Here is a 25607-nt window from a genome sequence, read left to right as displayed (position 1 = left end):
ATGGCTTTAATCACCATCCATCCATCCACCCGTCCATCCATCCCATCTGACTAAGCACCCGCTATGTGGCACATGTTCTTCTGGGTTCTGGGGCCACATCACTGATACGGTTGGATATCCAGGGTGACAGCTGCGTCCTTGACACCTCACTTTGGATGCCTACAGGCACCTCACACTCATCTTCCCCCTCAAACCTGGTCCTCCTGTGGCATTCCTTACTCTGGACTTTAGTGAAGGAACCACATCTGTACTTTTAACACAAGCCAGAAACCTGGAGATCTGTAGCCCCCTGTCTCTCCATCACTTCCCTTCTAGCCATATCTAACTCCATCACCGAGGCCTGTTGATTCATCTCTTAAATGCCCCTGGAATCTTCTCTCTTGCTCCGTCCCCTCCATTGCCACAGTGAGGGCCACCATCGTGTCTTGTGACAGCCTCCTAACTGCTCTCCTGGGGTTCTGTGCTGGCCACCTTCCTGTACATTTTCCACTCATGGCCAAGATGACTGTCTCCAAATGCAAGCCTGTTCCATCAGTTCCTTACTTAAAACCTTTTGTGGGCTTCTCTCTGCTCTCAGGTTAAAGCAGAGCTTCTTACCAGGGCTCTGCAAGCCCCTGGCCACACCATGATACAGCCCCTGCGGACCTCCTTCACCAGTCCCTGCCCTCAACCTCCATTTCTTTTAGCCCCTTGAGTTCTCCATGCTTCCTGCGATCCCACCACACTGCTCCCTCCACCCAGAATGCCCTCCCTTCCCCTCTTTGGCAAATAACTCCTATGCATCCTGCAGGTGCCCTGCCATCCCTGACCAGGTCAGAGCCCTGCACTTCTCCTTCAAAGCAACTGTCATGATTAAAGTTTTACATGTGAGTGATTTTTCAGTTAATGCCCCACCCTATTCCTCCCTGAGACCCTAAGATCTACAAGCGCAGGGAGAGTGCCTGTTAGTTCCCCAATATTTTATTATGAAAGATTTCAAATGTACAGCGAAGAGGGAAGAATTTTACAGCCAACATCCATATACAACATAACCTGGATTCTACCTGTTTCTGACCCCATTATATCTCCATCCTGCACTGTGCCTTGTATCTAGGAGGCCTGCGATAAATCTTTGTTGAATGAAAGTGGTTCATATCCTTCCACATCTAGGATGATAAAGATAAGATGAACAGGTATGTGTGAATAATATTTATGTCAGCCTCATCTATTAAGTGTGAAAAACTGGAAGCAACTTAAATGCCCATGATAGAGGACTGGCTAAATAAATTATGGTACATCCTACAGAATGGGATTCCTTGCCATCAGTGACAGCGATGATGTAGACCTGTGTGTATTGACATGGGAGGGTGTTCCTGATGTACTGTTAGGAACGAAACTAAAGGAAATTGGATATAATATGACATTATTCTTTTGTAAAGTTAAAAAATCAATACATGTATATAGGTAGGGCCTATTTTATGCCAGGTACTATTCTAAGTACTTTACATATATCAATGCATTTTAATCCTCACAACAATCCTAAGGGGTGAGTATTCCCTATTATCCCCATTTTACAGGTAAAGAAACAGGCACAGAGAGGGGAAGTAACTTGCCTAGAATCACACAGCTCTTTCCATGGGAAAATGCCCTGGAAGTTCCACACAAAATATGATAGTAGTGACGATACCAAATGCTAGCGAGGATGTGAAGCAACAGGAACTGTCATTCATTGTTGGCGGGAACGCAAAACAGCCACTTTGGAAAAGAGTTTTGTGGTTTTCTTAAAAACTAAACGTACTCTACGGACTTCCCTGGTGGTGTAGTGGTTAAGAATCCGCCTGCCAATGCAAGGGACACAGGTTCAAGCCCTGGTCTGGGAAGATCCCACATGCCGCGGAGCAACTAATCCCGTGTGCCACAACTACTGAGCCTGCGCTCTAGAGCCCGTGAGCCACAACTACTGAGCCCGCGTGCCACAACTACTGAAGCCTGCGCGCCTAGAGCCCATGCAATGCAACAAGAGAAGCCACTGCAATGAGAAGCCCGTGCACCACAAGGAAGAGTAGCCCCCGCTTGCGGCAACTAGAGAAAGGCCGTGCGCAGCAATGAAGACCCAACGCAGCCAAAAATAAATAAAATAAAATAAATTAATTAAAAAAAAACCCTAAATGTACTCTAACCACACGATTCAGCAACCGCGCCCTTGGTATTTACTCAAAGGAGTTGAAAACATGTCCACACAAAACGCTGCACGTGGACGTTTATGGCAGCTTTATTCATAACTGCCAAAACTTGGAAGCTACCAGGATGTCCTTCAGTAGGTGAATGGATAATGGAATATTATTTGGCACTTAAAAAAATAAAAAAGAGCTATCAAGCCATGAAAAGACTTGGAGGAAACGAAAATGCATATTACTAAATAAAAGAAACTAATCTGAAAAGTTGTATGATTCCAACTACATGATATCCTGGAAAAGGCAAAAACTATGGCGATGGTAAAAAGATCTGTGTTTGCCAGGGGCTGCGGGGGGGCTGGGAGGGAGCACAGAGGATTTTCAGGGCAGTGAAACTATTCTTTTTTTTGGATAGGTTCTTTTATTTGGAATAAAAATGTCCAGTTTTGAAAAGAAAAGAAGTTTTCTTAAAAACGTAAGTCCTCAAACCACAGGTTTCCCCATGACGAGTTGAATTCCTGAACACTGCAGAGGGATTACTGGAGATGTTGATTACTTAAGGCACTAATAGGAAGGCACTGAAGAACAGCAGGGCCAGGCTTCAATCAGACAAACGTGCGCTGCCCTGGAGGAATTGCATAGGCTGGCTTTGAAGTTGGCTTCTCCTTTGCTTCTTTTTATTTTGTTAAACTTGTAGCTTTACTTTCCTCAATTTCTAGAATATCAGTTTCTAGATATTCTGGTTTATGGGTTATCATCATTTTGCTTTATTACCACGTCCCTGATCTGTAACTTCACCCACCCCACTTCCCCTCTATGGACTCCACAGGTGGCTTTTAATGAATTCTCTGTACTTTCTGTTACTATGTAGTTACAGAGTGACCTGAGAAGTGAAACTCATAAATCGAGTTGACCTAATACCAGGGCTTTGTGCACAGAATCCACCAATCTGCTCAGAGATGGCCTGATCTGAACCACATCCCCCACCATGCTCCCTGGCTTCTGCTTATGGCAGTAGATTTGGGATCAAAGGCACCTTCAGGACTGGACCATCTTCCCGGTGGAGCATCATGATTTACAGGGCCTCTGGGTCCTCCCCGGGGTTGGCCTCATTATTGGTGGACCTGCTGGTTTCAGGACTTAATGAAGCTCAGGTTGTTGATGTTTCATCGCAGAAAGAATTCAGTGAGAGACAAAGTGATAGGTAAGACGTGGACTTATTTAGAGAGAAACACACTCCACAGACAGGGCGTGGGCCATCTCAGAAGGTGAGAAAGGCCAGGGCAGTGAAACGATTCTGTATGATATTATAATGGTGGATACATGTCATCACACATTTGTCCAAGCCCAAACCCATAGGATGTACAACACCAAGAGTGACCCCTACACAGCATTGTAAATCAACTACACTCCAATAAAATTAAAATTAAAAAAAAGAGTGAACCCTAATGTAAACCATGGACTTTGGGTGATTAGGATGTGTCAATGTAGGTTCATCAGTTCTAACAACTGTACCTCTCTGGTGCTGATGCTGATAAATGGAGGAGGCTGTGTATGAGTGGGGACAGGGGGTACCTGGGAAATCTCTGTATCATCCTCTCAATTTTGCCATGAACATAAAACTGCTCTAAAAAATGTCTCTACTCTATATATGTATATATATGGTTACTTCTGAGAGAGAAGATTTAGCATAATTTCGATTTTTCCTTTTGCCTCTGTCACGTCTCATTTTTCTCCAGTAATCACGTCTCACTTGTGTACTTTTTTCAGGAACGCTGCTTCTCAAGTGGTGAAGCAAAGTGAAGTCTGGAGAAGGGAACACTTGGCCACATATCTAAGAATCCTCCCTCAACAGATGTCCCATCGTGATCAGATTCAATGCAATATTTCAGTCATGTAACTATGTGAGAAAAGAGTTTCAATCACCTTTGTCGGAGCTGGAGAACTGGATCCCCACCTCGTGGAGGAGATGCTCCGTTTCCTCCAGCCAGGACAGTGACAGGCGCAAGATGTCCAGCGCCACCTTCTGGAGCCCTGAGACAGGTGGGCTCACCTGCAGGTGCTGCAGGAGGTCGACCTCCTTCTTCAGGTCATTGCTAGAGCAAGACATTGTCATGCACGCCTGGAAAGAGATGAGGTCGTGAGGAGCCCGGGCACCATCGCCAGAAATAGCACCTGACGGTTGTGACCTGCACAGAGCAGTGTTCTTGACGTGCCTGTGAAGCAGGCAGAGCCGTATGTTGGCCGCCCTGTGACGGCCCAGTTCTACTTCCCTTTTTTGGGGGGCGGAAGGAAGGAGGCAGCTTTTATTTCATGTCCACTCTAATTGGGACTCTGGATGGTCAAAGAGACCCTTTGTCTAGGTATAGGCAATTCCAAAGTCAAACTGCCAAGGACGATTTGGCTGAAAGGGGAAGCAAGTTTGGCTACGGAATTCCTGCTGAGATCAACACACAAGCTGGTCATAAAGTGCGGTTTCCTGATTTGAAAGAGTGCTGACAAGCCAACATTTGCCCAGACTCCCCAAATAGTAGCTGCATATTTCCAGAGAAAGCAGAAGCAGCTGCCTGATGTGATAAGCTGGATCCCTGCGTGGGGGCCATGAAGTGGGGGCTCTGCCAGACCCTCTGGTCCAATAAGGGTAAGAGCAGCCTTCCACCGCTGGGACAGAAAAGAAAACTGCAAATAAAGAGCAGAATGTTTCTTTGGTTTCTCTGGAAATAACACGGGGCTGTTTTATTTTCCCCGGGGTCTGGGGCCTCCCAAAGGCAGTACTTGGAGTGTGTCGGGCAGCTTCTCCTTGGCCACACCAAGTTCACCTGGGAGGCATTTCTGGAGGTCCTTTGTTTTCTGATCTCAAACAGATTTCTCCAACAAGAGAAAAGGTGGACTAAAAGCAGAGCTGGACAATTTCCTGAACAAGGAGCACAAAAATGAGACACAGGGGACATTTGAGGAATGGAGAAGGGGGCACCTGGCAACTGTCTAAGGATGTCTTCAGCTTCTTGATGTTCTGGGTGATTTCCTCCTGTTTGCAGCTGCTGAGCTGGGTCTCCTTCTGCAGGGTCCGCTTTTGCTGCCAAACGTTGATATTGTCCTCTATGACCCTGGTGATCTTCTCTAGTAACTGGTGAGAAAAAGAAAAAAAAAAAGATTTAAAATGCAGGGTGGGGCTTCCCTGGTGGCGCGGTGGTTGGGAGTCTGCCTGCCGATGCAGGGGACGCGGGTTCAAGCCCTGGCCTGGGAAGATCCCACATGCCGCGGAGCAACTGGGCCTGTGAGCCACAGCTACTGAGCCTGCGTGTTGGAGCCTGTGCTCCGCAACAAGAGAGGCCGCCATAGTGAGAGGCCCGCGCACCGCGATGAAGGGTGGCCCCTGCTCGCCGCAAGTGGAGAAAGCCCTCGCACAGAAACGAAGACCCAACCCAGCAAAAATAAATAAATCAATAAATTAAAATGCAGGGTGGCTCTAGGGGAGGGGACCTGGAGGGCTTCAGCTTAAGCTCGGAGGAGGGAGGTCCTGGCGTGTTTTGGGGATGGCTCTGGAGGGTGGATATTGGCTCTGTCACCGGGGCATGTTTCCCAGGATCAGAGATGGTGTTTTAAGAGCCAAAGGCTGTCATGTGGCCACGAGTGTGTTCTAGATTCTTCTGCATTCTGGGAGGGATTCATCACGCTGAGCCTGATGCTGTGGGCTCCTAAAAAGGAGGCCGTCCGAGAGAAGCCCGTGGTGCGATCTTGTGACCCGCGCGCTGACACCCAGGATTGGAGAGGATAAACGGAAGGATAATAAGGCATCGTTACAGCCAGAGGCCCACCCTCACTGCCATCTGCCACTTCAGGAGGAACGAGCGAGCGAGGACGCACCGTCCGTGCTGAGGCTGCCCCTTTCCTCGCGGGGCTAACGGAGGTTCACCGTGCGGGTCTGCCGACCAGACACAGTCCTGGGTGGTTTAATTTGATTTTCACAGAAACACTGCAAGGGAGTTTAACTGGCTTTTACTTTAAAAGCCAGGAAATCCCAGAAAATCAAAACAAATCTTTATGGTGTAGCAACCGTGTGAAAAATATGTGCCACCAACAAAAAACAGGAACATATGCTCCCAGTGTCTGGAGCCCCGGGTCCCTGAAGGAGAAAGTGGGGAAGAGAGACGAGCCTGCTGATTGGAGACGGGTTTGTCCTGGAACGGTTTCACGCATCCGCAGGTGGCCTTGAGGACCTGACCTCTGAAAGGCTCCAGCTGCAGCACAAAGAAAGGGAAGGGGATGAGGTGAGGGGCGCAGCTGCAGCTGCAAGGCTGGGGGAGGCGCCCCCATCGCTGGGTCTGGGAGAAATCGGTGAGAAGGCTCTGCACGCCTTTAGTGCTCGTTATGGGTAATTAACACCTTCACCTCTCACCGGAAGGGGCAGTGCCCACACAAGAGAGGGGGACAGCAGGTTTTAATGACTTTTCAGGTGTGCCCGCCTAACCTAGCCGACGCACACGGTCAGCACACACACGTCTCGGGCTCTCGGAAGAGCCACTTGCTGCCAATTATCCAGTGGGAAGTCCAGGGCCAGGAGCGCTCTTCCATAATTGCTACGTTGGCACCAGGCTGTGAGATAAACATTGAGGCTGTCAGCCCGGGTAACTCGTGTCATCAGCAAGGGCGCCTGGGGAGAGGAGGAGGAGCTGCCTGCTGCCGTTTTGTGCCTTAGACCTTGTGTCCTGAAGATGACGTCTCCTGTATTCCTCTCCAGGTCCCCGGAGCCTGGTGCAGTGCCTGGCACACAGCAGGCACTCAATAAACGTTCATCGAATGCTTATAACAGAAACACCTGTCAAGTCAGATGTTCAAAGTCCTCTCCTTCAGTTCAGCCAGTTTTTACTGAGTGCCTCCCTGATGCTGGTGTCTTCATATTACGGAGGATGAAACAATGCAGTTAAATTAAATCAGGGCTTCTAGAATGACGAGTTCAAGATGCCCCAGGCTTATGAGACTTGAACGGCAAAGAAGCCCAAGTTTCTCTGGAAATTTCCCAACGTGATGGCCCTTGGCCTGGGTTTTTGGCTCACTGGCAAAATGTGGTCATGAAAGGCTCTAAAACAGAGCCCTGAAGGACCACAAGGGCCACGGAATCAATGAGAACGTCAACAGGTCCTAAGACACAGGAGTCTGCTGCACACCAGGGAGCTCTGGGAAGCCAAGTAGAGGAATTATGACTCTCCTAAGGACACCTCTGCAGTCATCCTGCCGGAAGTCAGCCGGGTGATTGGAGGGACTCTGGGTCGTCTGCGGGTTTCATGGCCAAGGGAGGGTCCTAGCTCGCCCGAGGAAGAGGTTATGTAGAGAGGGCCCTGTGGGCAATGGCCCGCGTTATCACCAGAGGCGCCCTACAGGACTGCTTGGTGGGGGGTGGGGGTGGGGAGGGACAGGTCCTGCTGGACGATGGGCTGAGTCCTGTGGTCACTGGCCTGGGGAAGGGCAGGACCTCAGGCCGGGAGCGGGCTGTGGAGACAAGGGGGTGAAGCAGGAAGGCACAGGCAGCTCAGAGAAGCCTCGTTCATCCTTTCTCTCTCGAGTCTAGACCTGGAGGAATCTCAGGGTCTCTGAGGGTCTTCCTGGATGACCCCTGGCCAGAGCCACGACCAGGCGCTCGGCAAGTGGCGCAGATCATGCCCTCAAAGCGGGTGTGCGCCGTGGGTGCAGAGTGCCAGCAAGGTGAGGGGTAGCCCAGGTCCACGGAGGGAAGCCCAGGCTGGCGGGCTCTCTGCCTTGCTAAGGGGTCGGCACCCTGCAGGAGAAAGGACACCGGGGGTGATGGTGTGGAAGTTGGTTGAAGAGGCTTTCAAACCTGCCTGAGGGTCAGCATCGTCATTTAACTTGTGGGTGCCTCTGAAGTTCAGCGCGTGGGACAAATTCCGGTCACACTGATGGTTCAGGCTTGGATGCTACCAAACGCAAGGGCTTTGGGAGCTGGGCTGGGTGGGACGGAGAGCTCCTTTAAGGATCGTGGTTCTTAACCTTTTTTGGTGGTTTACAGATCCTTCTGAGCATCCAATGAGTGACAAGGTGGACTCACTCTCCCAGAAAAAGAAAAGCACAAACACATACACGTAAAATGTTCTTGGTCCCCCTGGAGCCGTGGCTGCCAGGAGAGGATGCCTTGTGGAGGGGTTCCAAGATGGGCTGCCCTCGGTGGGCTGTGTTGTGGAGGGCCAGTGCCCCGTCTTGGGTTCTCGTTTGCTCTCCCTTAGCCTTTGGTGAAGGCTCGTTTGCATGTTCTGGCCCTCATGTCTGTGCCACGTGTCAGAGGAAGGGCCACTGGGCCATCTTGGGTCAGAGACCTGGGAAATGGCCTTCTCCCCACCCTGCCCACCTCCACCTGGCATAAGCTGTGGTATTCTGGGTTTTACTTTATTAAGAAAAGTGGCAGGACTTCCCTGGCGCTCCAGTGGTTAAGACTCCACGCAGCCACTGCAGGGGGCACAGGTTCCATCACTGGTCGGGGAACTAAGATCCTGCAAGCCACACGGTTCGACCAAACAAAACAAACAAACAAATAAACAAACAAACAGAAATGTGGCATTTCCCTGGGGACACTGACTGTAGCATCTGTTTGGGGGCCCAGAGGAAGAAAGATGGCTGTAAATGTCAGGACAAAAAATGTGAAGGTGAGGGCCTCCCTGGTGGCGCAGTGGTTTAGAGTCCGCCTGCCGATGCAGGGGATACGGGTTCGTGCCCCGGTCTGGGAGGATCCCATATGCTGTGGAGCGGCTGGGCCCGTGAGCCATGGCCGCTGAGCCTGCGCGTCCGGAGCCTGTGCTCCGCAACGGGAGAGGCCACAGCAGTGAGAGGCCCGCATACCGCAAAAAGAAAAAAAAAAAAAAATGTGAAGGTGAAAGTGCTAGAAACACCACCGGGGTCAAGAGCTCAAACCCTTCCCAAGAGGGAACCGCACAGCTGGTTCACTGGGGTGGGCTTTGAGCTGGGACTGGCTGCTTGGTCAGGGTCTCAGGCAACAGCAAACACTGGAGTGGGCAGCTTCCCAGAAGGAAAAGCCTCTTTAGTGAAATCCACGGGGACGCGGAAGCCGCACAAAGCCCTGCCCTGAGATAAGCAGGTGAACTAAGCTAGGCCGTCTTCCTCCTCATTCATCCCTGCCGGCCGCGGGATTCCTTGGAAAGCACGGGCCCGTGAAGGGGCTCTGCAGCACGCCTACCTGACCTACTGCCCTTTCCAAATTGGCTTTAATGAGGTTTTCTCTGTTCCTCATTTCTTGCAGCTGAAGCAATTTCCTTCTGGAATCCTCCCGAAGCTTCTCTTCCACCTGAAAGGATGATGAAACCGAGGGCTTGCTGCTAATGTGATCATCATGCCCTCTGGGGAAACTCTTCTGGGGGGGCTAATGGCAGTGGGGGAGTCCCTGAGGGGTAGGGATAGCTGCAGCCCAGCAGCAGGGGTCACAGGCATGCACAGGGTGGAGGCAAACTCACAGGGAGTTGTCCCCTACGGGAAAGGGATGAGCTCTGCACCCGGGGCTCAACTATGTTCTACCGCACACTCCCATCCCAGCTCGGTCCCTAACAAGCCGTACGACACTCGGAAAGTTATTTCACTGCTCCGGGACTCAGTGTCCTCATCTGTCCAATGGGGATGATGATACTAGTATCACTGCATAGAGTTCTTGTGGGGATTCAATGTTCGGAATAGTGCTTAAGGGCTCTGTGAGTGTGTTAAGTACTGTTGTGACCTATGAAAGGGGGACGGCAATGTCCGCCGTACAGTCTCGTTCTACTAACTCGTGATGGGTACTTGGAAATGTTATGATTGGGTTTCTTATCATAACTGTTTGTCGTTACCACTTTGAGCACACTCACTGGTGGTAACCTCTCTGGAGGCTTGCTAAAGCAATGTCTATTAAGAATTGCAGCCTGCAAATGAAGGCATTTAAAGTGGAGAAGCTTGCCTACTTTTCCCCCCTTGCTTGGGTAACAGTCAACGCACAGTAAGCTTGGGAGTGCTCCACGCTACCCTTGGCTGGCCAGTGTAGGCCTCGCAGCTGCTCAATTCTTGGATGCACCTGCTGAGCCCTGGGCCCTAGCACTAACAGGAAATGAGGCAAACTCTCGTAAATAAATGGAAAGTGTTTGTGCTGAAACAAATTCACAGGCTCTTTTTTTAGGGATCTGAAGAGGGGGATCACAGGGATGTAATAAAAGACCCAGAAAAGCCCTTAAGAGCTTTCTTCTGAGTAGTGTGGTCCAGTGGAAGAGCCTCTACCCAGCTCCGTTACCTTGGAAAAGTCATCTAAGCTCTCTGGGCCTTAGTTTTCTCCCAGGTCTAAACATGCTCTGACTTCTAGGTCAGCAGACTTTTTCATGTGCTGCAAAAGCCAAGTCCAGCCTTGGACTCTGCCCCTGTTTGTGTGCTGCATGAACAGCCCCCGTTCCCAGCCCCAAGCCTCAGAGTCACCTTCGGTGGCCGCCCTGCTCCCTCTCTCACACTCGGGGGTCTCACGCCTGTCCTCCAACCCCTCTCACATGCAAGCTGTACTGTGACAACTGGCCTCCTCGCCTCGAGTTTAGTTTCTTCCAGTGCAATCTTAACGGTACTGTGAGAGTTACCCTGCTGTAAGGCAGCTCTGTCCAACAGAACTTTCTGCAACGGTACAGGTAGTCTGAGCGAGGCTGTGTTGTCTAATACGGCAGCCACCAGCCACATCTGGGGATCGAGCACTCGAAATGGGGCTGGTGTGATGGAGGAACTGAACTAAAAATTTTATTTAAGTTTCATTAATTTCAGTGTAAACAGTAGCATGTGGCTGTTTGCTACGCCAGGGTCACTGAAGTCAGACGAACCTGGAGTCAGACAAAACCGACTGTGCCATTGGGCTAGTTACTTTACTAGTAACTAGTAGCCTTGAATTTCTCATCTGTAAAATGGAGAGGATGATTTCTAGATCACAGCGCTGTTGTGAAGATGAAGAGATGAAATGTTCAAGGAAACGCTTAGTACGTGAGAAATTGTAACTATCATTTTCACCCTTATTACTGTCCACGAAGGTCATTGCATCAGTCACTTGTTCAGAAGCCTTAGGAGCTCCCCACTGCCTGTGTGGTACAGAGCCCAAGCGCCTGAACTAAGGCAAAACACCAAGCCAGGGATTCAAGAAGCCCCTACGAACTCTGAACGAGGTAAATAAAACTGAATCCACACCTAGATAAACCATAATAAAACTGCTGGAAATCAAGGCAAAAGACAATCTTAAAAGCAACCGGAGAAAAAGACAGATTATGCAAAGGTACAACAGTTAGGCTTACAGATGACTTCTAAATAGAAATAATAGGAGCCACAAGACAATAGTGACATATCTAATGCTATATCTAATGTGCTGAAAGAAAAGAATTGCCATTGTAGAATTCAATACGCAGTCAAATGTGTTTTAAGAATGAAGGTTAAATATACATCTCCAGACAGACACACAGGCACATGTGAGAATTTGTCATCAGCAGAGCCACAATGAGGGAAAACATTAAAGGGTATTCTTCAGACACAAGAAAAATGAACCCAGGTGGGTGATCAGAGATGCAGAAAAGACAAGCAACAGTAAGGGTAATGTGTGGATATGATACTGACTATAGAAAAACACTAATAATGTCTTGTGGGGTTTTAAGTATCAAGAGGAGTTTAGAAAATGACAGCAATGGCTTATAAATCTGGAGGGGGTAAGTGAAGTTAAGGTGTTTGAAACTCATTGCACTGTCAAGGAGAAGGGCATAATTATCAACTACTATTGCCTCTTGGTAAGTTAAGAATGCAGGGCTTCCCTGGTGGCGCAGTGGTTGAGAGTCCGCCTGCCGATGCAGGGGTCATGGGTTCGTGTCCTGGTTCGGGAGAATCCCACATGCCGCGGAGCGGCTGGGCCTGTGAGTTATGGACGCTGAGCCTGTGCGTCCGGAGCCTGTGCTCCGCAACTGGAGAGGCCACAAGAGTGAGAGGCTCGCGTACCGCAAAAAAAAAAAAAAAAAAAAAAAAAGAATGCACATTGTAGTCTTCAGGATGACTACTAAGAGAATAGTAGAAGAGTGAAAAACTTAATTAATGTGTGATTTTGGTGAGTCAAGGATGAATGCTATTGTCTTACTATTACTAAAAGAAGAGTAAAAAAGTGAAATATTTCCAAGCTAATAGAGGGGGAAAGTGAAATGAGAGAAAACCATCCACTCAGAAGGAGGCAAGAAAGGAGAGAAAAAGGAACATACCACAGATGGTACATCTGGTATTGAGCAAGAAGGTAGATTTAAACCCCAGTACACGAGTAATTACATAATATAAATGGACTAAAAGTCAAAGATTGTCAAACTGGATTTTGTAAAAATGATACGCTATTTGGAAGGCATATGTCTAAACCTTAAGACAAAAATTGACAGAGAACGTATGAAAAAGATATGGTATGAAAACTCTAACCAACAGAAAGCCAGTGGTGAAGCTAAATGAAAAAGAAGACGTTAAGGGAGAAACACTACTAGAGATGAAAAGGGACATTTCATGATGATCTAAAGTTTTGCTCTACAGGAAGTATTAGGATTCTAAATTTATATGCACCTAGTAACACAGCCTCAAAATATATAAAGCAAACATCGTTCATATTAAAAGAAGAAACACACAAATTACAAACATGTTGAGATTTTCAAAAACATTCTCAATGATGGAACAAAAAGACAAAAAAAATCAATATGAGAATTTAAGTTGGAACAACATCATTGGCAAACTTGATTTAATGGATCAATTCTTTCTTAGATAATTTCACAATTAAGATTTGAAGGCAGTCTAGGGTAGTGGTTACACACAGGAGCTTTGGAGTCAGGCAGACCTGGATTCAAGTTCTGCCACAACTACTTTATGCAAGTGAACTTGGATAACTTCCTTCACCTCTGTGAGCCTCAGTTTTCCCAACTGTAAAGTGGGGTTAATACCAGTATAGACCGCATGGGGTCATTGTGAGGATGAACAGAGATGATGCAGGTGGAGTGCTTGCCCCAGAGTGGTTCCCAGGCCGACCTGTCCCTGCCATACCTTGCTCTTTTCCCGCAGCGTCATAGAGATCTGGCTCTGCTCGGTACTGCTCCTTTTCAGCTCCACCCTGAGCTTCCTCATTTCTTTTTCCATGTCCTGGATTTGCTGAAAGAGTTCCAACAACAGGGAAGTCAACTTCACAACTCATTTCATCCGGTTCATTAAGGCAGAAACCTAGTCTGGGATTCGCTTAACTCCTTCCCTTGGGGGACAATTCCACATCTTTGAGGCAAAGTAGACTTTCTTTCAACGGATGCAATGAAAGGGCTGGGTGAGGGAAAATTTGAGTTTCTTTTGAAGATCAGCATGGATCCTGGATTAAACAGTACAAGATACCTATCCACTCATTAGAATCTCTTTCCTTGGGGTATATTTTTGAGGTCAATCAAATAAGGGCTGTTTGGAAGACACAATGGGCACAGTTTGGAAGAAAAGAACAATGACATTTTTCTTTTTTCTCATTTGAGGCAGAGAAGTGTGCTCCTGACAGAGAGAAGAACACACGTCTCCTTCCCCCGTCCCAGGCACCGTCCTTCCCAACGGATGGAAAACGTATGCCTGGTGACGTGCACGAGGGTTCGGGCCGGTACAGGGGGTGAACATTTACATTTAGTGGTCATCTTTTCATTGTATTAATTTTTATGTTCACCTTCCATACAAGGCCAGTGATACATTTGCTTTTTATTTTGTTTTTATGAATTGTTGTAAAATTGAATGTATTTAAGCAAAAACACTTCAAGAAGAGTTGTGTTAATAACAGTGATCAGGGCTGTGATAAAACTTGTGACAGTGGATCATGAAAGTCTGGGCATCACAAGTCCAGGGGTAGGGACCACGGTGAATTTCTAGCAGCATACGTGGCCACCTCCCGTCCCTTTCCCCAGGGGAAACCTGATGAAGGGTCTTGAGCCAACTGCCCAGAAAATCTGGGGAGAGTGTGTTTTCCATGGTCTTTTCACCCATCTCTTTGAGGCTAGCAAATCAAAGAATTTGGAGACTACATTAACAGACAAACACCCAGAAAGCCCCAGAGCTTGTGCTAGCTAATGGGCCAAGGAACCCCTCCAAAACCCTCAAGGCCACAATCTAGGCTTTCAGTGGACACCTAGGGGTCAGGAGGTTCAACGCACGGTTTTGCAGAGTTTTAACTCTTTCTCTTGGGCTTCCCACTTCTCCTTCTGGGCATCTTCCTTCTATAACTCTTCTTTCAGCACTGAGCACTGTGGAGAAAAAGGACAAGGCCACGGGGGCTTGGCTGGGGGTCCCAAGTACCTGTGTTCACGCCCAGGAGTGTTTCCTGCTGTATAACCCAATCACACCTCTGAATTCTGAGAGGCGAGACCCTTTCTGTGATGGGAGCATGGGATCCTGCAGTCATTCCCAGTTCACCCCTCTCATGAGTTCTGAGGAATAGAGCGTCTAAATTCCTCTTCAAAAGCCTGCAAACTTCACCGCAGGGGAAATCCAGCTTTGTAGAGTCTGGGTCCTTAGGGTGCAGGAATTGGGATGTTTTCACGCTGTGACCAGTGAGGGTGCAGGGGGCCGAGCCAGTGAGCTCAGGTTCATCTTAGGGCTTTTGTGCAGGTTGCATCTCAAACTGCCCCGACTGGTGTGGAGGGGTAAACGGAGCTGTCTTGCCCGAGGGCGGCTTGGCAACAGGCATTAAGGGCATAAGGATGGATGTGCCTTCTTTTGACCCAGCAATTCCCACTTTAGGAATGTACTTTAAGGACAATGACTGGAGAAATAAGTAAATCTGTAGTTTCAAGGATGCTCTTCACAGAATTGTCAGTAACAGTGGAAGAAAAAAAAAAAAGAGGAAACAATCCAAGTGTTGTTTAGAACAGCAGACCACTTTATAACACTGGGTACATCCAGGAGAAAGTATGTAGCTTTTAAGACGAATGATAAGAGCGTTGATTTATTAGAATGGGAAAATAATAAGTATTTAAAAAATTTTTAAATGTGCATAGTATAAATTCACTATAAAATGATTGATTGATTGATTTCTAGGCAATATATAGAAACAAGACTGGAAGAACATCCATGAAAATATTAACACTGATTTCTCAAGGTAGCATTTCCTCTCCTCTCTTTTTATTTTTTGTTTTCAATGTCATCTACTTATTTTTCTAAAATTAACACACATGATGTATGTCATTAAAAAAAGGCATCTCCAATGTTCACAAGAGCAGTACCCTTGGTGGTGACGAGCCCTTGTGCTATTGGCCAGCACAGTCTAGAGGAGAAGGGACCTCATTCCAAGGTCAACGAGGAAGGGGAAACGGGGACATAAATCATCCAAATGCACTTCAGGAGGTAGAAGAGCCAAGCAGTTGCTGTCTTTGCAGATTCCTTCTACTTAGCACCAGCTCTGCATCCCCTTCCCGTCCCCAAAACACACACACACTCACACACACACACACTCACACACCACATTAAACAGCTACAGCACATGCCTGGGAAGACACTCTGCTTGGGAGAAACGAATGCAGAGGGCTTGGCCAGGCAGCCGACCTCGGGAAGGGGCAGAAGAGCACAACTAAAACCAGCCTCCCACTTCTCGGAAAACGATTTTGTCATCCCCATTTCACAGATGGGGAAATGGAGGCCAAATAAGTTACAATAAAAGAAAGCTATGGGATGGGACCCTGGTCTGTCTGATCCCAAAGCTCATGCAGTGCCTTTCACCAGCTCCAAACTGGGTATGGTACTACGTACCATGTATTACTTATTGTGCCTTTTCCTTGGAACCTCAAGATCTGTTCTCACCCCAGCCCCAAGCAGACCTAGCTATCGGGTAGCCTCTGGGAATCTCTGAGTTGCCACCTGAGATGAAAGCTTTGAGGTTTTACCTTGACTCACAGAAACAGGCACATCATACAAATACTGAGAAATCTTATCCTATAGAGGCAGGATTCTAAAGTTAGCATTGAAGGCAAGATTTGCAAATAGTCAAAGTTACATGGAAAAAGCTCTTTGCTTGCCTACCACGTTCATCTTCCATAGAGACATTCTGCACACTAAAGTCTAAGGAGGAAATGAGAGTCTGCGTGTTTGCATCTGGATCTTCAGACGTTCTGCTTTGAAGACAGTTATGAGAACCAGTGGTTCTGGGACCACGACGCAGCCGTGTGGTCATCCGTGCTCACAGAGAGATCGTATTCTGTTTAATGTTAAACTTTGCAATGGCAGTATATGCTCATAGGGGTGTTTGTTGCTGGGATTAAACAAACTCATTTATAATAGGGGTTAGAAAATGTTTGCTGGATTTGAAAATCTATTATGCTTCTTCTGAGCCACATACACGCTGTGCTTTGAAAGGCTTCAGAGAAGTTGGCCACCTGCCCAGCAGCTACCCTCCCTGTGTCCTTGGGCACTGGCCTCATCTCACCACCGTGTGTCATGTGACTCCACTGTGTCTGCTTTTCGCAGCTACAATTTGCTGATGACCCGACACTCACTCTGGAGCTGAGGGCTTCCAGCTGGTGATCCTTTTCTTTGTTCTCACTTTTCAGTTGATTCACCTCCTGTTGTAGTTGTTGAACCTGACCATCCTTTACTAACACGTCTCTTTGCAAAGATGACACCATCTCTGTAAAAGAACCAAACCAAACCAAAACAAAAGACTCATGGAGGTCAAAGAGGCAGGAAGGATTATTGGCAACACCGTGGCTGTCAGCCAATGTTTGCAAAAGACCTTCCAAGTCCAGGCCACCACCGCTGCCTGCCTACAATTGGGGAGGCTTTTTCCAAGGGTCCCAGAGAAGGAATGGGAATGAGAGCGAAGTCCACAGAACAGGGTTTGAGGCTTTAGTGAGAATGAGGGGCAGTCAGCACCAGCGAGAGGAGAAGCCTTTGGGGGCCCCTTGTGGGCACAGGCCAGGCAAAGCTGGGAGGAGAGGCCACACCATGGGCCTGGGGAACAAAGGCCCAGCACAGGGAAGGTCCAGGAATTCTTCTCCAGAGGCCAGGAGACGGGCGTGTGGCAGAGGGCACTGCTGGACACTATTGATGGGGTGGTTGGTTTCACAGTCCTCTGAGTTTGGACCCCTCTCTACCACTTATTAGCTTGGTGGTCTTGGACAAGCTATTTCACCTCCCACTGTCTGTCCCACACAGAGTTATTGTAAGGGTCAAATGATGCGGTATGTCCCAAGAACACGAAGTGGCTAAATTATGTTTGTTCCATGGCGCCTATTATTTTTCTCGGCAGCCAGCTTCCAAAATGGCCCCAATGATCCCTACCACCTAGAATTCATGCCCTGTGTAGCCCCTCCCACCCTGAATAGGGCTGCCATGGGTAACCAATATGATACTGTGGAAATGACGGACTGTTTCCTCCCAGGCTGTGTCATAAAAGACACTGTGGGCTCCTCTTTGCTCTCTCTTGAATCACTCACTCCGGGGGAATCCAACTGCTGTGTCGTGAGGACACTCAAGCAGCCCTAGAGAGAAGCATGTGTGCTGAGGGACTAAGGCCTCCAGCCAATAGCCACATGAGCAGCCATTCTGAAGGGGGATCCTCCGGCTCCCCCCGAGGCTTTAGATGACATGACTGATGCCCCAGCCAACATCTTGACTGCAACTCGTGAGAACTAAGTCACCCCCCGCTCAAATTCCTGAACTACAGATAGTGGGTGAGATAATAAATATTGGTTGGGGTTTTATCCATTACATTTTGGGGTAACTTGTTATGCAGCAATAGATAACTACTCCATTACTGTAGGATCATTTTTTAAAAAATCTTTATTGGAGTATAATTGCTTTACAATGGTGTGTTAGTTTCTGCTTTATAACCAAGTGCATCAGTTATGCATATACATATCTCCCCATATCTCTTCCCTCTTGCATTGTAGTATCATTTTGAATAAAAGTGGGAAGAAGGGTGCATAAATGCAGTGGTATTGGGTTATCTCCTACGGTTCTTTTCTTGAAAGAACATCAGGCCCAGTTTTAGTGGTAGGTATCAATCAAGAATGTCTATGAAACAAAGCACAAAATGCTCCAGAATTTCATTTTAAAAATGAGCTTTGCCTCCAGGACACAGTTCAATTACTTGGAAATCCCTCTGGGGCTTGCCACACTTTGAGTGGGTCCAGCCCATCTCAAGCGTTATCCCAACCCAGGTCTGACCGACTCCCTGATCGGAGAAGGTGGGATCTGAGACAGGCTCGATGCTTGGATGAGGTTTCACTGGCCGACATATGGGAGGAAGGTGAGGACCAGCGAGTTCATCCTTCCATTCCTGGTGCCCAGAACAGCACCTAGCCTGGGGGAGGTGCTCAGAAAATATCTGAGGACATCCCAAGTGAGGGAGGAGCATAAGCAGAGACCTGGGGGCAGCAGGGGGTGGGTGTGGGTGTGATTAAGTTGCAGAGTGAGGCAGAAGGAAAGCACAGATTCATACAGAGATGGTGATTCACGTGCGACTCAATGCTATGCCTGGCTTCTACAGCTGTGGGCATGTTTCCTGCTACGCGCTGGCTGCTTTCAGAGTGATGTGCCCCTCCGAGGCTCACTGCCTCCGCCCTGTCACCTGCTTCTCTCCCTCCCCTCGTCTGTGAGCGGTCCCATCCTCTTCAGGTCTCTAGACATGTCAATTTCTGCTTAAAAAACTCCACTCGATTCCCAACACCCTTGGAATAAAAACCCAGACCCCCCGACCCTGCCCAGCCCCACAATCCCCTGTTCACTCCATGCAGCCTCTCTTGCCCTTGGCTTGTCCTTGCGCACCTGAAACAGGTCCTCTCTAAAAGAAGGACATAGCGGTGGAGGATACAACATGAACTGGTTAGAATCGGCTAGGTCCAAGGGGGCGTAAGATTCGACTTCCAGGGGAACTGGAGCCTCATTACAGGCTCATTGTAATACATGAGCGAAATGACACACGCACCAGCACCAGGACAGTTCCGAGGCTGAGCATAAAGGTCAGAAAGTGGGTGGTGGGGCTTCCCTGGTGGCGCGGTGGTTGAGAGTCCGCCTGCCGATGCACGGGACCCGGGTTCGTGCCCCGGTCTGGGAAGATCCCACATGCCGCGGAGCGGATGGGCCCGTGAGCCATGGCCGCTGAGCCTGCGCGTCCGGAGCCTGTGCTCCACAACGGGAGAGGCCACAACAGCGAGAGGCCCGCGTACAGAAAAAAAAAAAAAAAAAAAAAAGTGGGTGTTGCCCCAATTCCTGGAAATCCCCGCCCCTTCCCCAAAATATTAGAGTTGTCGCAATCCTCCCACTCATTAGCCTATAAAATTACCCAGCCCATAAAAACTAACCGTCGCATATTTGGGGGTCTCTAGCCTTTTGAGATGGCCCACACTCTGTCTGTGGAGTGTGTTTCTCTCTAAAGAAATCCACTTCTTACTTTGTCTCTCACTGGATTCTATCTGCGATAAGACATAAAGAACCTGAGCTTTATTAAGTCCCGAGGCCAGATGAGTGATCTCGATTAAAAGATAGTGGGTTCTGACTGGGTTCGAGTCCCAGCCCACGGGTTCAAGTCCCACCTGAGTTCCATGGTTGCACACCCACTAAGCTGGTCCCCCTTGGCCTCCCCCCTTGAAGCGCTGGCCACCACGACACACAGTTTATTTTCTCCACAGCACCACTGCTCTCTGAAGTGGGCTTGTTTATTCATCCGTTTACTTTTATTGTCTGTCACCCCCTCCCAAATCTGTGAGTACAGGAATATGACTGTCTTGCTTGGCTCTCCCTCCCCGGAGCCTGGAACGGGGCCTGACACCTAGTAGGAGCTCAAGAAACATGTGGAAGCAATGAAGGAATCCAGGGAATCAAAGCTCAGCCACAGCTGTGCGTTGGCTGCCCCTCTCCCAACCCAAGCCCTTTATCAGGGAACCACCTCAGATCAAATTAGAAAATGGTTTCCTTTGGGCCCAAGTGCACTCGGCTGAAATGGGTGAGACCATGGGTGCCTTAAAGGAGTGAGCCCATTTTGTCCACGCTCTAGTTTGCACTCAGGCTGCTTTGTGGAACCACCCAAGCCACAAGGTGACCTGTGTTCTCCCTGGTGGGGCCAGTGCTCAGGAGACCTTGTAGCCAAGAGATACCATTCTCTCAAATATTTACCAGGCCCTGCCCTCGGAACTGGGCGGCAAGAAACCTCCACTGAGGGAGAACTCTAATGCATCGACACGGGTGATCCCTGAGGCTGCACCCAGGTCACGGGCACAGGTGCGCTGGTTGACTGGTGATGTCTGCAGGGGGAGGGCAGAAGCTCTGGGGCCTGAATGCAGAAGGGCCTCACCTGACGTTTTGGCGGCGTCCCTCCTTAAGTTCTCGGCCTCGTGCTTCAGGGAGGTGATTTCTAATTTTCTCTCAGACAGGGTCTGGCACAGCACCTGGTTGTAGCCTTGCTGTAGGGCACTGATCTGTGGAAGGAGGCAACACACAGTCAGAGGGGGCCAGCCAGGCCTGCAGGACATGCCGGTACTTCTCCAACGTTGGGCAAAGAGTCGGGTTGATCTTGGATCGGGGTGTTGGGGAAACCAAGGTTTCCAGTTGTAACTAGTGGAAGGGGCAGGAGGGGCCTGTTCCTTCAGTGACCACCATGTCATCGGTCCTCGAGACACGGACCTTATCTTTGTGGCCACCCAGGGGCTCTGGTGCTGCTGTCTTCCTATGACCTGTGGGTTTTCAGCCATAAATAGACCAGCTGTTGGTTCCAGATCATCCAGCACTGACTGGATGCACAGCAAAGTTCAAGAGCCGGGAGCAGGTTATGAAATGAATTCCCTCTAATGAGAATAGAGGGTAGTTTATACCTCACAGAACACTCCAGAGTTTACAAAGCCCGTTCACACATGCTACACTGATACTCGTCACAGCGTTGCTGAAGGCTGACGTTCCCATGAATGTGCCCATTTTGCAAGGGAGCCAGGTTGAGACTCAGAGAGGCGAGGCCCCCTGCTCGGGATCACGTGGCTGGTCAGACGTGGAGTCTGATTCAAACCCAGTCTTTAGTTGCCTGGTTCCTCCTTCCCAGGTGGCTCTAGGAATGAGCGTGAGAAGTTGGAGGCTGTAAAGCATGGCATGGACTCGGGAGCCGGACTGTGGCCTTCAAGTCCTGTCTCTGCCAGTTAACGGGCTTTGTGAACACAAGGAGGACACCATATTCTGTTTCCTTTTGTTCAGTCTGTACGCGGGGTGATGGTAGTCCCAACCTGATAGGATTGTTAGAAGTATTTTAATAAGTTAACATGTGTACAGGTGCTCAGATCATGCCTGGCACACGGCACAGGGGGATGAGCTGTGACGGTCCTCTCCTCTGACTACCCACGCGGTGTTTTTTTTCTTTTGTTTTGGGTTTATTTTGTTTTTTTTTGCGCTATGCGGGCCTCTCACTGTTGTGGCCTCTCCCATTGCAGAGCACAGGCTCCTGTCGCGCAGGCCCAGCGGCCATGGCTCACGGGCAGAACCGCTCCGCGGCATGTGGGATCTACCCGGACCGGGGCACGAACCCGTGTCCCCTGCATCGGCAGGTGGACTCTCAACCACTGCGCCACCAGAGAAGCCCTCACAGGGTGTTTTAGCTTCAGCTTCCCTCGTCCGTCTCTGGGGAAGGTAGTTGGTAATCTTTATGTGTGCATTTGTAAGCCTTGCCAGGCTCACTTAAACGCCAGTGTGGTTGTTATTAAGCGCAAATACAGGGGCTTCCCTGGTGACGCAGTGGGTGAGAGTCCGCCTGCCGATGCAGGGGACGCGGGTTCGTGCCCCGGTCCGGGAAGATCCAACATGCCGCGGTGCGGCTGGGTCTGTGGGCCATGGCTGCCGAGCCTGCGCGTCCGGAGCCTGTGCTCCGCAATGGGAGAGGCCACAACAGTGAGAGGCATGTGTTTCCACAAAAAAAAAAAAAAAAAAAAAAAACAGGAAATACAGGAATCGTGGGTGGGAGCACCACAGGCCGGCTCTATCTATGGCTGCTGTGAGCACCCTCTAAGTCCATGGCTCAGAGCCCCCTCAAGGGCGGTCCCCCCTCCAGGGGTCTAGGTCTACACGTGGGGTGCGGAAGGCTCTCCATCAAATGCAACGTTGGTAAGGGCCCAAAAGTAGCTGCCAGGCCTCGGCCTCCACAGAGCAGGTACCCGAGAGGCTGAGAAAGAGAGCTGGGCCGGGAACACCCTCCCTCTCGGTTTGATGTGGCCAGACTGCTTGTTCTGAGTGGCCCGGACTTTCCCACCTCAAGGTGCACTGTGGGCCTTTGCCCTGTGATTTTTCAGATGTCAGGCCTCAGTACTCCACAGGGACACGTTTATTGGGGCATAAATGCCACGCAATCCGTAGACAGGACAAGAGGTACCTTGTTTTTTTTTTTTTTTTTTTTTGCTGTACGCGGGCTTCTCACTGTTGTGGCCTCTCCCGTTGCGGAGCACAGGCTCCGGACGTGCAGGCTCAGTGGCCATAGCCCACGGGCCCAGCCGCTCCGCAGCATGTGGGATCTTCCCGGACCGGGGCACGAACCTGTGTCCCCTGCATCGGCAGGCGGACTGTCAACCACTGCACCACCAGGGAAGCCCCACTAGCTTGTTTTGATAGATCAAAACGGAAGTGACAAGGAGAAGGATGTAATTTCTTTTCTTTTTTAAAAAATAAATTTTATTTATTTATTTATTTATTTTTGGCTGCGTTGGGTCTTTGTTGCGGTGCATAGGCTTATTGCAGCGCCTTCTCTTGTTGCAGAGCATGGGCTCTAGGCGCACGGGCTTCAGTAGTTGTGGCACGAGGACTCAGTAGTTGTGGCACACGGGCTTAGATGTTCCACGGCATGTGGGATCTTCCTGGACCAGGGCTCGGGCCCGTGTCCCCTGCACTGGCAGGCGGATTCCTAACCACTGTACCACCAGGGAAGTTCTGGGTGCAATTTCTTTGTTCTCCTAAGGTAAGTTTGCCAGATTTAGGGGAGGAAAAAAGGATGTTCACTTAAAATAGGATTTCAGATAATGAATCATATTTCAGTGCAAATGTGTCCCATGCAATATTTGGGACACACACTAAAACGAAATTCTAAAATTCAAATTTAACTGGGTGTCCTTACTTTATCTGGCAACCCCACCCTAAGGGAGTTCCTAAACTTCAGTCGTTCATATACCACTTTCACCATTTTTCCCATGTCTCTTGGCTAGCCCCACTATAATTTCTTAGCATTTTTCGTAGAAGCAGCTCCCTTTTTAAACTTAAAAACGGGCATTAAATTAAAAATAACTGTTATAAGAGTAAATAGAGACTCAGTATCTTAAATAAAAATGATCCCTCCAAAAGAAGAAATACAGGAATTTCCCTGTTTATCATCAGACCAGGTTGCAGGCAGCACACTAAAAAAAAAAAAAAAAAAATTGGGGGGAGGTGGTGGGCATGCCCAGGTAATGGAGTTCGGGTGTGCTGATATGGCCACCAGATGGCGCTCACAGCCTTTGGTCTTGGTTTGTGTCCTTGGAAATCTTGTCATTATTACTCTGGTAGAATTAACAGAAGCGTCAAGGTCTCACACGTTTTCTGACTCGTTTCATGCACCATCATGGTTCAGAGTCTAGGACATTTGGGGCAGTTACACTTACTTTTTCCCTGGGGCACCTGAGACATTTTTTGGGGGGGTCTATGCTAGAAGTTGCGGGGACACAGGCCACTCTGACCCCCACTCTCCCCAAGGCTATACTTTTGCATGTTTGTGCTTTGGAAACTTTGAGTAAAAAAATTCTTTCACATTTTACTTTTCTCTGTTGGGGAGAAATACAACTTTTCCATAAAAGGTCCTTGGAACACTGAAAGTGTTTGTAAGCTCTTCTCAGCTTAATGCTTTTATTTGCAAGATACCAGAGATAGAACACACAGAGACAAACTTCCGGGAGGGAAAACATACGTTCCCCTCTAAGATTCCAGTGGTTTTGACAGATTTAAAATATTTCAATCTGAGTGTCAGAGTTTTAGGATTTCAGATTGCTGGAAAACTCCAAAGAGTCTTCAAACCTCTTTGATACTTTTACTATCAAAATAAATATCCATATTGTTTGTAATGGCATAAATTCCAAGATGTTTAATGTCTGTTAAGCTGTGTAATAAAATGGGCACTGGATCATAAGAAAGTTAAGAGTGCTAGAAGGAGTGATTGTTTCAGGATGATAATTTGGCTTCTAATTAGCACAGGCGTATAAGAGCACATGGAGGTAAGAATTTTCTAGTGATACTGTAGCGGATCGAAGATCTCTGAGAGCAAATCATTATGCACACACCTTCGGGGACCAGGGAAAACACATAAAGTAATCAGAACCATAAATCAACCTGCCATGTGGCTTACACTTCTGGTGGAATGCCCTGCAGGCAGTAGAATAGTTAAGAAACTAAAATGTCAGTGGATGAAACTCGATTTGAGTTCAAACCGATGGAGCCTCTGGTTCATATATGCCTTGCTATAAAATATTCTTCTTCAGTTATAAGTGAAGCTCCAGTGGTAGGGGAGGCATCAGTGTAATTATTTCTAGATAATTTCTTTGTAAAAAAACATTTTTCCCCCAGATATCGGCAGCCACTTTAAATAAAACTCAAATTGGGACCGGCTGATATTCAAAGATATGTGGAAATTATATAATATTCTATGTCAAATATATTTCAATTATTTAAAAAAAGGTATGTGGGGAATTCCCTGGCAGTCCAGTGGTTAAGACTCTGTGCTTCCACTGCTGGAGGCCTGGGTTTCATCCCTGGTCAGGGAACTAAGATCCTGCAAGCCGCGTGGTACGGCCAAAAAAAAAAAAAAGGTATGTGGGAATAATTCAGCCTCATCCATGTACCTGAAAAAGACATGTCATTTTCTCAGGAAAGCTCTGAAATGGGAGAATAACTGAAAGGAATATTTCAGCAAAATTGGGTTCAGTTCAAGAAAAAGATGCTCATTAATGTGTCAGCTACATGTCAAGGTAGCTGTTTGCACTAATAATTCCTATAAGACCTGTTACTTTCATTGTTTTTTCAAAACCAGGTTTGAAGGAGAGTCATTAGTTCATTTAAATATTAGAGCATGTATTTGTTGACTTGTTTATTCTGACTCCCTCACTAGAGCATAACAGGGGGAAGGATCATGTCTGTCTTGTTCTCTGCTGAATTCTCAGAGCCTGGAAGAGGGCATGGCACAGGATAGGCCCCCCAAAATATTTATTTGGATTAATGGACGGATGGATGGATGGATGAATAAAGAACAAACAAACAGACACGGTCCTAACAGAGTTCTAGAAGGTTACTGGGCCCAACCTTTGCCTTCATGGAGCTTACAGTTTCCTGCTAGAATCTCCTAGGTTCACCATACACAATCTGTGTCCTTTTTAGAGCACCATTTCTAGGATTGAAACTGTGTACCTAGAATTGGTTACAGAAGGGAAAGACAGTAAA

At 48.3% G+C, this 25607-nt stretch overlaps 1 pseudogene across 1 annotated transcript in view; it reads right to left on the bottom strand.

Moving 5' to 3' along the window:
- Window positions 1-25607, bottom strand: part of LOC309801354 (forkhead-associated domain-containing protein 1-like) — a 129340-nt pseudogene that overhangs the window by 49725 nt on the left and 54008 nt on the right. Inside the window, exons 6-13 of the transcript in view lie at window positions 20476-20599; window positions 16679-16809; window positions 14345-14434; window positions 13215-13319; window positions 9358-9465; window positions 6311-6394; window positions 5128-5280; window positions 4080-4275 (exon numbers count right to left, since the gene is read on the bottom strand). The product of the transcript in view is annotated as a forkhead-associated domain-containing protein 1-like (transcript). The remainder of the gene's footprint in view (window positions 1-4079; window positions 4276-5127; window positions 5281-6310; window positions 6395-9357; window positions 9466-13214; window positions 13320-14344; window positions 14435-16678; window positions 16810-20475; window positions 20600-25607) is intronic.

The sequence above is a fragment of the Mesoplodon mirus genome, assembly GCF_964341445.2.
Source record: "Mesoplodon mirus genome assembly, chromosome: 3".
NCBI classification, from domain to species: Eukaryota; Metazoa; Chordata; class Mammalia; order Artiodactyla; family Ziphiidae; genus Mesoplodon; species Mesoplodon mirus.
Note: the sequence above shows the minus strand (reverse complement) of the source record. Positions and strands in the feature narration are given on the sequence as shown.